Raw genomic sequence first — 14,895 nt, 5'->3', positions numbered from 1 at the left:
TGTTGAAAGATCAAAATGAACGATTTCTCGCTAGTTGTTTGATCGTTTGCTGTGTAAACGCACCATAAGACTTGGTTAGTAAGGAGTTTCTTATGGTCCTTTCAGACAAAGTGATAATCTTCCAAATCTTTGCAAACTTTAGAAATTATCTGCTGGTGTACTTGTAGCTAATGGTGCCTTTACACAGAGAGATTTATCTGACAGATTTTTGAAGCCAAAGCCAGGAATGGATTTGAAAAGAGGAGAAATCTCAGTCTTTCCTTTATGACCTGTTCTTTGTTTATAGTCTGTTCCTGGCTTTGGCTTCAGAAATCTGTCAGATAAATCTCTCTGTGTAAAAGCATTCTTATGGTGCGTTTACACGTAACGATAATTGGCCCGATTGTACGATTAACGATATTGGAGTAACGATTTTTTTTTCATAACGAGCAGCGTTTAGATGGTACGATATATCGTACGGAAAATTTGTTCTGCAATCGTTTTGCGAACGCTTAAGCCTATCTCACACATTGGTTAAATCGGCGAACGACTGTTCACACGGAACGATTTGCGAATTTTTTGCGAACGACGAACGACGATTTGATAACATGTTGAAAGATCAAAATGAGCGATGTATCGTTCGTCGTTTGATCGTTTGCTGCGTTTACACGTACGATTATCGTTCGAATTCGATCGTTATCGCGCAAATTCGTACGATAATCGTTACATGTAAACGCACCTTTACTCTCAAACGATGAGTGAGAAATCTTTAATTGCGGCCTTTCAACAAGTCCGCTGGTCGTTTGCTGATATTTTTTAACGGTCCAATTGACCCGTCAATCCCACTGAGCTCACCGTGACTAGGACACCGCCCAGATGACTAGTTACGGCTCTGCCTCTTGCGTATGATTAAAAAGTGAATTACGGGGACATGAAGCTATGGAGCCCGTAACCACCAACATCATAGGAGACCTATCTTGTCAGGTCTTTTTTTAGACGTTCTGGAAGCCTAATCAGCACAAATGTAAAAAATTCCCTTTAAAAATTAGGCGAAAGTAAGTATGCAACAAAACTTGTAAAAATCATCATGACCTAGGCAGTTTTCACTTCATTTCTTAATGTATAGAGTTCCCTATTTTTTACATAAGTGCCGGGGAGGTGGAGGATGAAAAAAATTATATACACTTACCTTCCCGGCTCCACTGCTGCGGGCCACTTACTGATGGTCCGGTTCCCAGACGCTTCCTGGTTAGAGAGAGGACCTGGGACCTGACGTGTCAGGCCTACTTAGCTAGTCAGCGGCAGAGGCGGGACCCTGACAGCTGCTGACTGGCTTAACAGGACTGGAACGTCACGTCCCAGGTCCTCTCTCTAACCAGGAAGCGGCCAGAGACCAGAACATCAGTAATCGGGCTCCAGCGCTGGAGCCTGAGAGGTAAGTGCATGTTTTTTTCTGCAGTTTAAAACAGTAGCAGCAAAGTGTACTGTATACTTGTATATGATATTTATACAGTTAACAACCCACTGCCTTCTCAGTCCTGACTACCCTGTATTCCACATCTGTGTCCAGCCATTCCATCTGTTTACAGCCAGCCAGTCCAGCCAGTCCATCTGTTTACAGCCATTCTATGGAACATACAACCTCGCAGAGACACTACTTCAATCTGCCACCTGAGGTGAGATATTCCTTTTGCCTCATGGCTGATGCAGTCCTGTACACAGACATGTGGCTCTAGCAAACAGCGCATTGGCAGGGTGCCAGATGTCGTACCTTCACTGATCACATATTGATGACCTACCCTGAGGAAGGACATCGAAGAACTCAAGCACGTTATATTATTATAATGTATACAAACTTGTGGAGCTTATCATACAGAGGTCATGTATACAGAATATACAAGGTTATAAGCGCTGCATAATAATAAATCATTAAACCATATGGTGCACCCTGCACATGTAACATGTTTATCTGTGCTTTAGTATACATACAGTAGTAATATTTTAGCCCATATATTGTGCTTGCAGGTTAGATTGGAGATACTTATAACTGAACAGTGCTGTATACAGGAGGTAATTTCCAAATGTTTATATAACAGACTGGTGGGCACAATTCTTGAAAAAGTTATATGAAGGATGCCTAGGATGACATGTGGCCGCGACAAAACCGTGGAGAGCAGCCATTTCACCCATCCTATGCCATCTGGTCTTATCCCACAGTAAGTATAGAAATCTAGAAACATTCATCTTATTAAAGATGATTTGCAGTAATGATATCACACAAGAAATGACATATATTAGAATGGTGTTTCTATAGGTGGTTTACACATTTATTATTCTTATGGCATAAGCTTCCATTAATATTACTGATGATATAGTAATAGTATTCTTGGTGTTAGCCTTGGTGGCCTAGTGTGTAATATATTACCGATGGGCTCTTGTGTTTTGGGGCAACTTGTCACGTTGGCCAGGAGTGGTAACACCTACCCCCGGACACACGGGCACCGGACCTTTGGTGGAACTAGTTTGAGGTGCAGGGTCCCCGCTAAACAATGTTTCAACTTTACTTGACAAATATCTTAAGTGCAATACAAAAAATATAACAGTGCTTTGGTTTCTCGGTGCAATAAACAGTAGCTTGAGGTAAAGGTAAATTAGGAATAAACTGTAGCAGTACAAAGGGGCCGGATAAGAGGCCCCTGCCTAAGTAGTACTGTGCTCTGCTGGGATGTGTGTGAAGTGTATCTTGAAGATAACTCTTATCTGACCGCTTTCTGCCTTTCAGTATTGGTGACTGCCTAGATAGGTAGGACGAGTCCCCTGTCTCTGGGTGAAGCTAACTAGTGGAAGTTTTCCCATGTGGTCGATAGTAGTCAGAGAGTGGCTAACTTGCATCTGTGCTCTACTGCGGATCAGTCCCACTGCCTTTTCTCTCTAGGCGGGGTCACTGTCCTGAAATGAAGAATCCACAGCGTAGGCAAGGGTTATTCCTGTAACTTTGGTTACCCGAAGGTCAGTGTCGGACTGGGGTATCAGGGCCCACCAGAGGAAATAATCCTGGGGGCCCACCAATGGAGAACCAGTGAGAAACAACATGTCAGTAAGTTTTTGTTCAGGTTCTATAGCTAGGAGAATTCTCCGATCATCTGGTGGACCAGTCCAATTCTGGTGTTATGTGTATTCCCATAATGGATGAAGCAGGCTGGGAGTTGTAGTCAGTGTCGGACTGGGGTATCTGGGGTCAACGAGAGGAAATTATGCTGGGGGCCCACCAATGAAGAACCAGTGAGAAACAACGTGTCAATCAGTGTTACTGCAGGTTCTAAAGCTGGGGGCCCACCGGAGAATCCTCTGGTACTCTGGTGGGCCAGTCCAACACTGCCGAAGGTTAGGTCTAGCAGTGCATGACTGCTGTTGGTCTCGCTTTAGGAATGGGTGTTGTCTCTTCTCTAGCCAAACCACAACTGACCAGGAAACCCCTATGTTATATAGGGCCATGTGGAAGTGTGTGTAAGAGAGAGTAAAAACAGGCAAGCCTTCCTACCTTTACTGCAGCTGTGCACAGGGGGAGTGAGACACCTAGTGGCTGGAGTAGGGCACAGCAACTAACTGTACTAGCTGTGGCACCTGAGTGATCTTATTTTACATTGGTGTGTAAGACAAGGAAAACCACCCACAGTGGGACACTACCATTCTATAGTGTTATCATAGGATATAAAGGCAATGTATCGACTAGATATGTATTTATTGATTCTTTTTTGCTAAATCGGTTTTTATTTTCTGGTTGTAATCTTTAAAATTTTATGAGTAGTACATTATTATGGGGGCTGCCATCTTACCTGAGATGTTATTAACATTAACATTAAAATTATTAACATGCATTTGGTGACAAACTTCACGACAAGCCTCATGGACATAGATGTAATGAAGACCAGCAGACCCTATTCTTTGTATGGGACACATTTGTGAGCATGCTGTATGGGCTCATCAAACAGGAGGGGGAGACTGAGTTGCTATTGTCTTTGTTACCGACTGGTGTCACCTTTAACTGTAATGCTGTACGGATCACTATCCAGTAGCATCTTCCTTGTCATCATAGACAGAATAAAAAGTCTCAGCTTAGCTTTAAGCCCAGTGGCCAAAGTGAAAACCGCAAGATTTTAGTTTTTTTTTTAAATATATTTTTATATAATATAGATAGTAAAAATTTTTAATATTCTTGATTTAAGCAAAAGGTCACTTTATGATGACACATTCCCTTTAACACCCAACATTCCTTGTGACTTAAAGTGACTCTGTACCCACAATCTGTCCCCCCCAAACCACTTGTACCTTTGGATAGCTGCTTTTACTTCAAGATCTGTCCTGGGGTTCATTTGGCAGGTGATGCAGTTATTGTCCTAAAAAACAACTTTTAAACTTGCAGCCCTGTGTCAAACTGCCGTGGCCTAGAGTATCCGTGCCCTAACCTTGCACCAGCCCTCCATCCCTCCTCCCCACCCTCTTCATCATTAGCAATGCCACTGGCAGGATATTTCCTATTCCTCTGCAGTGAACACTGCACAGGTGCCTTAACAATCCAGCCCATGTGCCGTGCTTACACGATTGAGGAATAGGAGAAAGTCTGCCTGGGCCATTCCTAATGATGAGGAAGGCGGGGAGGAGGGACAGAGAGGTTGTGCCAGCCTAATGCATAGTCACTCTAAGCCACCGCGGTTTGGCACAGGGCTGCAAGTTTAAAAGTTGTTTTTTAGGACAATAACTGCATCACCTGCTGAACGGACCCCAGGACAGATCTTGGATTAAAAGCAGCCATCCAAAGGTACAAGTGGTTTGGGGGGGTCAGATTGTGGGTACAGAGTCGCTTTAAGGTCCCCATACACCTTATACTTTAGCCAGTCGTTGCAGCTGCTTGCAGTGGGTTTGGTCATCAGCATAAGGTATATGGGACTCTCCTGATGAACCACAGGTTTGTGTGATGGAAAATTACTGCCAAACCCCCCTGTTCTAGGAGACAGAAGCCGCAGCCAGAACTCATCGACAACACAGGAATGCTTGGCTGGGACGAACATTCCTGTGTATGGTGAGGACGGGACCAGATGGGAAAGGTAACCTATGGTCTAAATTATTAGGGGATTTAAAAATCTGCTTAGCTCTTCCAGAACAAAGGGGTTGGGCTGTGATTTTGTATGCATATCTCCACTGACTTCATGTGTTGCTAAATGGTCAGGAGAGCCACATATACCCTTTACTGACAGTATATACCCTGGCTGTATGGGGACCTTAAAGGGAACGTGTCATCAGAAAATGACTTATTGTTTAAATAATGTTTTTATGTTAAAGCGACTCTGTACCCACAATGTCTCTCCCAAACCACTTGTACCTTCAGATAGCTGCTTTTAACCCAAGATCTGTCCTGGGGTCTGTTCGGCCGGTGATGCAGTTATTGTCCTAAAAAACAACTTTTAAACTTGCAGCCCCGTGCCCAACGGCCGGGGCTTAGAGTATCTGTGCCTTAACTTTGCACCATCCCTCCGTCTCTCCTCCCCACCCTCTTCATCCTTAGGAATGCCACTGGAACATTTTCTCCTGTCTGAACATTGCACAGGTGTCTTAACGATCCAGCCTATGTGCCAGGCTGACACAGGTGGGGAATAGGAGGCAATCTGCCTGGCGCATTCCTAATAATGAAGAGGGCGGGGAGGAGGGACAGAGAGGTTGTGCCAGCCTAATGCATACACAATCTAAGACCCGGCAAATGGGCACGGGGCTGCTAGTTTAAAAGTTGTTTTTTAGGACAATAACTGCATCTCCTGCCGAATGGACCCTAGGACAGATCTTGGATTAAAAGCAGCTATCCGAAGGTACAAGTGGTTTGGGGGGGGGGGGGGGGGTCAGATTGTGGGTACAGAGTCACTTTAACCATATTTTTGAAGGATTTTTGGTGACTTTTTTTCTTCAAATTTTCCATTTTTATCTCTATATTATAAAACAATCCTAAGATCTTGCCGTTTTCATTCTCACCACTTGAGCTAAAACTAAGCTGAGACTTCCTGTTCTGTCTGTGGTGATGAGAGGAGATAATAGATAGAGGAGACAATAGCTGCTCCCTGTGGTATGACCTTTTTGCTGGTCACAAAGTGCGCTCAGTAATGCTTCACATTCATCCCAAGGGGACAGAGTCTTTCTATTGCAGTCTATGTCTGTGAGTCTTTAGCTCATCGACATAGAGCTGACAATTCAGAGCTGACAATTTAGCTGACACATTCCCTTTAAGGCCTATGCCCTGGTGCTGTAAGGTTATAAAGTGGTTTTGATTATGTCATTTTTCGTTATCTAGGGAGGCAAAGGCAAGGTATTTCCCTGGAGGTATATGATGATAACAAGTGGTATAAATATCTCTAGTTATCTAGGGTGGTATGCCTATGGCGGACATGGTACACCATTGTATATTATTGTCAAGGATAGTCAACAAGCCAAAGTCAAAACCAAACGGGCACACAGTACAAAGTCAGTAAACAATCAAAGGTCAGGCGTGAGGTCAGATAACAGGTCGAGCAAGCAGAGGAATGAGGTACGGGGATTGCAGGGGGAGCTGGGATCAGGGTATGAATCTTAATAGCCAGCGATGAGAGACTGGCTCAGCTTTCTTTTATGAGGATCAAGAGCCCGATCCGGATTCCATTGGACTGGTGCTCTGATCCTCAAGGTTTCGGAAAGGCAGAAGAAAACGTCAATCAAAAGCCTTACTCAGCTGTAGCAATCAAGTCTGGCAGAGCTCTGAGTAACTCCTGCATTGCCGGAAGCTGAGACGCAAGCGGGTGTCTCACACAAAAGTAAAAACCAGGCCCAGTTCACACCAGGCTACTACTGCACATTCCGGACAATTATTCTCCATAAATTCATTTTACAAGTCACGACGTCTGTACTAGGTCATTTCATAATATATTTGATAAGAACCCAGTTTTTTCACAGAATTAGTACTAATGTCACTCAACCATAGGGTAAGATAATAAAATCCTTGCAGCTTCCACTAGAGGAAGATGGCTGCGTATGGGTATATATATATATATATATATATATATATATATGTGAGTTTCTAGTAAGCGTCTATATATCCCTGCCTAGCCCATCATCATTATATACGCTATGTTCTGTTATATCGCTATGTTCTGTTATGTATTATACCCCGGAATGGAGTTTCTCATACAGACACCATATAAACATGCATACAAATCCTAATGTCACGCAGGCACATTCTGGAATGTGGAAGGAGGCTGGAAGAAAAGGAGGAATTTATCTATTGTAATAATTCATGTGTTTTCCAAACTATGTCCCTCCAACATTTGCAAAACTACAACTCCCATCATGCTCTGACAACTGTTGTCTGTCATAGCATGATGGGAGTTGTAATTTTGCAGCATCTGCAGTAAAATGTGTTGGGGATTGCTGCATTAGAGAGTCCTTCAGATAAAGTGAAATGCAAGATTTAAAAACAAGGTTTATATAAATGGCGAATACACCTTGCCATGTACTATTATTGTCATATTTATTTAACCCCTTCCTGCTCCATGTAAAATGTCCTCATTGCCTTTAGTCACACCGACAGCAAGATTCTGTGTTAAGACAAGTAGCTTCATCTGCTAACCACAGGGCTCATATTACTGGATTAGGAAGGTTGCTTGGCATTATCAATGATGTCATAGGGATTCCCTGTGCAGTCATAGGGGGACAGTGAAGACATGATCAGTGACCTCCCTGTATGTCTGTATGGGCTGTTACCATTGGATCACCCTTGTCTGGGATGTACATAAGGGGGCAGTAGGAGACACTCGCTGCAGCTTACTCCTCCCCATAGACAACATGGTAACGCTCGGCCGTACTGAATGTTCCGGTGTGTGAGGAGGACATGTGGCCTCTTTGGTCATCAGTTATTGAAGGTGTATGTGTGCCTTAAAGGACAACTCCGGGCAGGGTGACTTTTTGTGCCGGGGAGTGGGACACTGAAAGAAATAACATGCTCTCACCTCCCCAGCTCTAGTGCTGATGCCGTGTCCCGTCGCTCCAGTCTCCTGGGTGTCCAGCCGCTTCCTGGTTAAAGAGGGGACCCAGGTTGTGATGTTGTGGATGGTACTCAGTCCGTACCAGACTGTTGTCTATCTGCTCCAAATTAGGTATGCTTATATGTATATATGCATATGCGTATGAAGAACGACTATGACGCCATGTCAAGGTAGAACTCGTTTATTATAAGCGTAGAAGGTTATATAGCAGAAAGAAGTCAGAGCAAAGAGGGCAGTTATATAGATAAGATGCCAGGCTATTATTTGCCATGGACAGGTTCCTTATTTGCATAGTGGGTTGTATTACATAGTATTACGTAGTCATACACAAACTCTCTCCTTTAGGCGTTGTCCAGGATATGGGGGCCATCTTTAACAATAGAATGAACAGAACAGTCCCCCCTATGAAGACTATTCTGTCCCTATAAAAGAACCTCACCCATCTGCCCCAATGCACCGATTCCTCTTCACCAGTTACTTGATGGTTCATTCCTAGTGAATGGCCCCCCAATGAGTGGACTTGTGCATAGGAAATTCAGATGTATTGACCCTCATCTTACTTCACTTATGGGGGTTATCGTTGGAACTATATAGTGTAGATTGTCTCAGAGGTGTGTAGATCTTCTTGTAGTTCAGGTCTCCATAGGTTGCAGTTGCAGGTTCCAGTGCCAACCTCTGTGTAGTAAACCGTCTCCTGGCACACGGTATGATGAAACATGCTATAAAAACATGGAAAAATAAAACACACACAATGGCTATCCCAAAGCTCTCTGCCAACCCTTTAATCCAACTAAAGTATGTGTCCCAAGGGTCATCTGTCCATGGATATCCTTTTAGTTCTGTTGACATGTCAGTCAGTCTTTTTTAGCACCGTGGTCATACTACCATCCCATCCCATATTACCAGCAATGTATATGCAACAAATGTCTCCTATCGTTTTACAGACTCCTTCTTTTTAAATCAGGAGTGTCAAGGGCCAGACGGTTCTAAAAGACTATAATACAGGTGGGACCTAGCTGTTCTACTACACCTTTAAATGCCTCTCGGGTGTAGTTTATAAATTGCTGCTGATTGTACCATATGTAGTTTATCCAATCTACATTCTTGTTTACCGTTATGATAGGGGTCAGTAATTTAAATCTGTCTTTTACCAGGTCCTGGCCTTAAAGCCATCGAGCACCCCCCTTGGCATGTGGGTCAAAAACTGCCAGGGGCACTGTAGTTTAGTGTTTCCAAATATAAACTAATGCACTTGGTGAGAAGGCTTTTTCTATCTTAGTATCATATCAGCAGTTCTGCTCTAGCAAAGACTTCAGCAGAGAAGGGTCTAGGGGCAGTGATCCCTGACAGCCTGTAAATGAGTCACCAGTGATGCCAGGCAGTAGGGAAAGCTATGTTGGGTTGTATAGCTAGAGGTATAACCAGTAAGAAGAGGAAGAGGGTGTTAATAATAAGAGACTGAATACAAGAACAAGGGGACATAAGCTGAGGTTAGTTGGGGGAAAAGGTCAGAAACACAAGAAAATAGGTAACTCTACAATGACTGAAAAGAAATATTAATAGGGCAGACTAGATGGACTAAATGGTCTTTTACTGCCCACAATCTCTATATTTATGCCTATTAACAGAAAAACAATGTGTAACTCTGTACAGTATACATCAATATACAGCTTAGTTACAGCAAAACAAATAAAAGCTTATTATCCAAACTAATATCTGTATGATTCCTGAAAACCATCTTCCAATGAGATGTAAAATTACAGAGTTTAATTATGAAAAAAAATAATTATAATAATCCTCATCAGATGCTGCCGGTGTTTTACACTATTCTTCTCATCTGCTCCACTTTACCTACTGTCATCATTACTCAGAAATTCCAGTTGTATCTACATAGTGGCAGCATATCCGTCCAATCAGCTGACAGATACCAAACTAACCAAAATTTATTGTCTCATCACTCCTGTCCCTAATCCTGACTACAGGTGGAACAAATCTCCTTGCTTCCACTTTGACATCATGAGGGTATGGGAAATACACAGTAACTAACTTTAAAAAGTTTCTGAAAAGTAAAAGTTAAGATATGAGAAAATCTTATCTAATGGCGAAAACAAAAAGTTGATTGACACAAACAAAAACAGCACAACAGATTTATGTAACAAAATCTCTACAATGTGATCTACTATGTAACCATTAGATTCACTTATAATACCCAATCAGTGAATTCACAATCTTCAGTACGGGATTCTCAGAATTTTTACTTCTTTTTAGTCTTTTTTTATTTTTATTTTACTTTATTTTGTACCTAGAAACATCTTTGTGATCAGATTGCACAGGTCTAATGACTGGCCACATCTCTTCTTGTAAATAATCACATACTATATTATACTAATAACATACATTACATAACATACAGTTCAATTAATACTGACGTGTTTGGATCTTACTGAATTGTCTCTTGTGTCACTGAGATCATCACATATACATAAAATAACCACCATAGAAATAAAAACAAGGTGTAAACTATACATCACCTAAGGTTTTAAAGCCTTTTCATGGAAATCACATGATCCTTTTTGTCACGGTTAGCGGCATTGCTATGGATCCTTAAACCTGTCTTTTGACTGATAAAGCCACTGTGACTCCTGGCCTCTTTTTCCTGCTATGAGGCCACTAGTATCACCCCAGACATTGCCTCTTGGCTTTGTTCTCTCACATCGCTGTGGTTGACATCAGCTAACCGGTAAGGACGACATCAATACAGACAAGGACATACCTATATGAACCACCTATGGCAGGTGGATGACGTCCACTTACATTCCCTGAAACAGGCATGATGGTCACAGACTATGCAGACAGGCACCTTTATTGGGTTACCTACAGTAGGTTATGGCAGGTGTAGATAATACAGCCCTACACAACCCTCTTTGCTATATTTGTTGACCCCTGGGCCGCCCAATGTGAGGATACTACACCACATTACACATGGCTTCCTTCTGCTGGTTTTGTCAGATAACTTACAGTGAGATACAAGGCTGTCGGCACAGTTACTGTCTGAATGCCATCTTTACCCTGTACCTCCTCTCCATCCGCTGGTCTCACAGCTTGTCGGTTACCTCAGGAAGAGATCGGAAACCACAGCATCGGCAGCTTCATCCATCATCCGTCACCCTTTTTGGCCTCAGGGTTTGTCTACATGAACGTTGCGTCAGCCACTCTATGGCAGCTTTTCTTCTTCTTCCTCGAACAGGTTTTACACATTGATTTGCCCAGGGAATCAACAAATCTCAAACTCGCCAATTGACCCATTATGGTGGGTGATCAAAAAGTGTACCTGGAGTTCACATAGACATCTATAAAGTTACCTGTAACAATCCTATATGTCCCAGTGACTGTCGTCACACCTCGGATAGGGTGGTTGCTTTTAGAGGTACGTCATTCTGCATGGAGGTCACCGTATATCCTGTCTTGTCATCCATCTTTGTAAAATCTGGGATTATCTACAATGATAACTTAAAACTTCATTAATATTTGGGTTTTCAATTACATCTTCATCTTTCAAATTTGAAATTTCAAACACAATAGTAACAAAAACACAATAAACATTTCAATAAACATCTTTAGTCACAAAAATAAAAGATTGTGCAGTGTTTAAACTCATCCGCTTAATTCGCTTCTCTCCCCCCTTTTTAAACTTGGCCTATAGGTATATAATAACATAGCCAAGTATAACACTATACACCTTTATATAGGTATATAATAACAACAGTGGAAAACAGTAATAAAATCACTTCATAATATAAAGGTGTTCTAGGTAGATTCCTCTATAAATTTCCCAGTTACTAATATTGAAAAGTTTCCTGATCAATAATTTTGTTTATTTTTTCTCCTATGGGCTTAGTATATTATAATAGTTTGTAATAGTCATCAAAAAATTGTTATCACCAAAAAGAAAAGTAATATTACATCATATCTCCTGCTACTCTCAGAAATAATACAAAGCATTAGAGACGCGGCTGGTCATAACAGGGTAATAACTTTCTTTTGTTAAAAACTAATTAGAACACATACTGAAAACATAAATGTTTATAAAAAATTATTCTTGTATGGGATATAGAAATGCCAATATATATATCCATCTCTGTCTAATTTGTAGTGTAATTTAGCCTTGTGTTAAAAATCTCTGAGCATAATGTAAGTTCTCCAAGTCCACTCCTATACATTCCACTGACGGGAAACTCCGAATCAGAAATCTGCTTGTTACATATTACTTGCTCACAGCTTTCCTCAGTGTAGTGTCTTTTATCAGCAAGCTGCACAGAGCACCTCATCAAGGCCATACATTAGAGGGAGAAATGAATCTTTGAAGACGCGCAGACTTGTGCCCCAACCTTCGTGTGGGTGGAGCTGGGGGGACGTGAAAAATCCGATCAGGGTTAATTACAGTATATAGGGGTGTGGTGCTAGGTGGTGATACTGTGCCAGCCCCCATGGGGGGAACTGCTTCTGGAGACACCTTTTTTTTCCCTCTGGGGGGTGAACAGGGTGATGGAATGTGATCCACAATTGTAACAAATATGATGGGAGTTAGGATTTTTTCGCACAAGACCAGTAATCGACGCCATTTTAGGGCGGTGGCCCCCCACCTGCTAGGATTGTCTGATACACATATATAATATACTTATGAAAACTTTTCTGTTCCAGCACTCTGATGGAAGTCTCTTGCTAAATCTGCATCAGTAAGCTATTTCCTCTTATCTTTTCAAGGCTTTTTTTTTTTTTTTTATTTTGGTTTCCACCTTATTTTTATGGTTTCTTTCTAATTCATAGCATTTTTTTTTTCTCTGACACCAGTTGGGAGGCTGTGTACTCCCCCAGTCCAAGTGATATGCGCTTTCCCATGTTAGGCACACAAAACAAAACAACCTGAGAGAGTTACGAATCACCTTTTTCCGTCCAGTCTACACAAAGAGTCCACACAACAGGAGCAAACTTTACCGCTTGCAGACCCACCGGTTCCCGCCTGCCTCCAGAACGTGTCCCCTCCTCCGTACCCTGAGACGCCTACACCGACATACTCAGTAAGAGGTTCAGATCCACGTCTGTCAACTCCTCTGTACCCTGAGACGTCTACACCAACGTACTTAGTAAGAGGTTAAGACTACTGTCTGTTAGTGAACACTCTGCACAGACCAATTCTCCGCTGCCCTGACTCCATCTCTCTCAGACACGTAACATAACCACAGATAGACAAGAGATTTTACCATATTCTTGACTACAGGCTTTTGTAGTGACCAATTGCCAGCCGACAGACCTCATCCAAACAGACAGCGGGCTAGGAATATTTCGGGCAAGGTGAAAGGTGTGGTGGTTATTTTCGGCTGACCAAGGTCAGTTTCGCCGGTGGTCCCATCTGGGGTGCCAAATTGTTGTGGATGGTACTCAATCCGTACCAGACTGTTGTCTATCTGCTCCAAATTAGGTATGCTTATATATACTGTATATGCATATGCGTATGAAGAACGACTATGACGCCATGTCAAGGTAGAACTCGTTTATTATAAGCGTAACAGAAGGTTATATAGCAGAAAGAAGTCAGAGCAAAGAGGGGAGTTATATGGATAAGATGCCAGGCTATTATTTGCCATGGACAGGTTCCTTATTTGCATAGTGGGTTGTATTACATAGCTCATGGATTACGTAGTCATACACAAACTCTCTCCTTTAGGCGTTGTCCAGGATATGGGGGCCATCTTTAACAATAGAATGAACAGAATTGTCTTTATTTCCACAACAGTGATGTGTCAGTCACCGAGACCCCCTTACTACAGGGCCCAGGGGACCAGAGCGGTGTTACGCAGAATCAGCACTAGAGCCAGGGAGGTGAGAGCACCTTATTCCTTTCAGCCTCCCCGGAACTTTTACAAAAAATCGCCCAGCCCGGAATTGTCCTTTAGGCTAGGTTCACACTATGTATCTGTGCGGCTGTATTGCGAGCCGCGAATATTCGCCCGTAGTTTTGAGGTTGATGCGTACGCTTGAAAGTATACGATATACGGCTGCACAGTGCACACTATGTATGAACTTACGGCCCTATCGTAAACGGACCCGTAAAAAATGAACAAGACCATTGTTTGCGGCTGGAAATGTGCAAATTCCCGGCCGTGGATTGACAGGCGGTCCGTACGGAGTACTTCAAAAATAGCCGGCAATAATGCCGAATGCCGATGCCTCTAATAGTTAATATATTAAATTAATAAAACACATTTTCTTTGTAATAAAGTCCCTTTTGTTGTTCAATAATTTAATTCTAACGAATCCATCATTGTGCAATTAAATATACTGTTAAAATAAATATATATATAAATAAATGTATATTTATATATATATTTATTTTTTGACAGTATATTTAATTGCACAATGATGGATTCGTTTACATTAAATTATTGAACAACGAAACTGATTTTATTACAACGAAAATGTGTTTTATTAATTAAATATTAATTAGTACAGGAAGCTCCATTAAGCCGTTAATTCATATTCCCGGTAATAGAGCATTCTGTACTAATCATCACTTTACTTTAATGAAAACATGAAATGTTTCTTCTAATTATGTTATCACAATAGCATTATTAGAAGAAACATTTTGAATTATATGTGCGCTCAGCTGATTGGCTGATCGGCTCAGCGCATATATAATGAGCCGGTCCGCAGCACAGTGACTTCATTGTGCTGTGGACCAGCGAAGAGACAACATCGTGGTGAGTATACAGATCTCCCCACCCCCTCCCCTGCACTGCACCCCTCCCAGCAAGGAAGGGGGGTCACTTAACCCCTTCCTTGCTGGGATGGGTGCAGT

The 14,895-nt window shown here is 42.1% G+C and overlaps 1 protein-coding gene across 1 annotated transcript in view; it reads right to left on the bottom strand.

Annotated features, from left to right (window-relative positions):
• Window positions 1–8,095, bottom strand: part of LOC138797348 (sp110 nuclear body protein-like) — a 57,511-nt gene extending 49,416 nt beyond the window's left edge. The window contains exon 1 of the mRNA XM_069977383.1: window positions 8,004–8,095. The gene's annotated coding sequence lies outside the window, so the exon portion shown is untranslated. The remainder of the gene's footprint in view (window positions 1–8,003) is intronic.
• Between the last annotated feature and the right edge of the window lie 6,800 nt (window positions 8,096–14,895).

This window comes from Dendropsophus ebraccatus, chromosome 7, assembly GCF_027789765.1.
Source record: "Dendropsophus ebraccatus isolate aDenEbr1 chromosome 7, aDenEbr1.pat, whole genome shotgun sequence".
NCBI lineage: Eukaryota > Metazoa > Chordata > Amphibia > Anura > Hylidae > Dendropsophus > Dendropsophus ebraccatus.
This window is presented reverse-complemented; position numbering and strand designations above follow the sequence as displayed.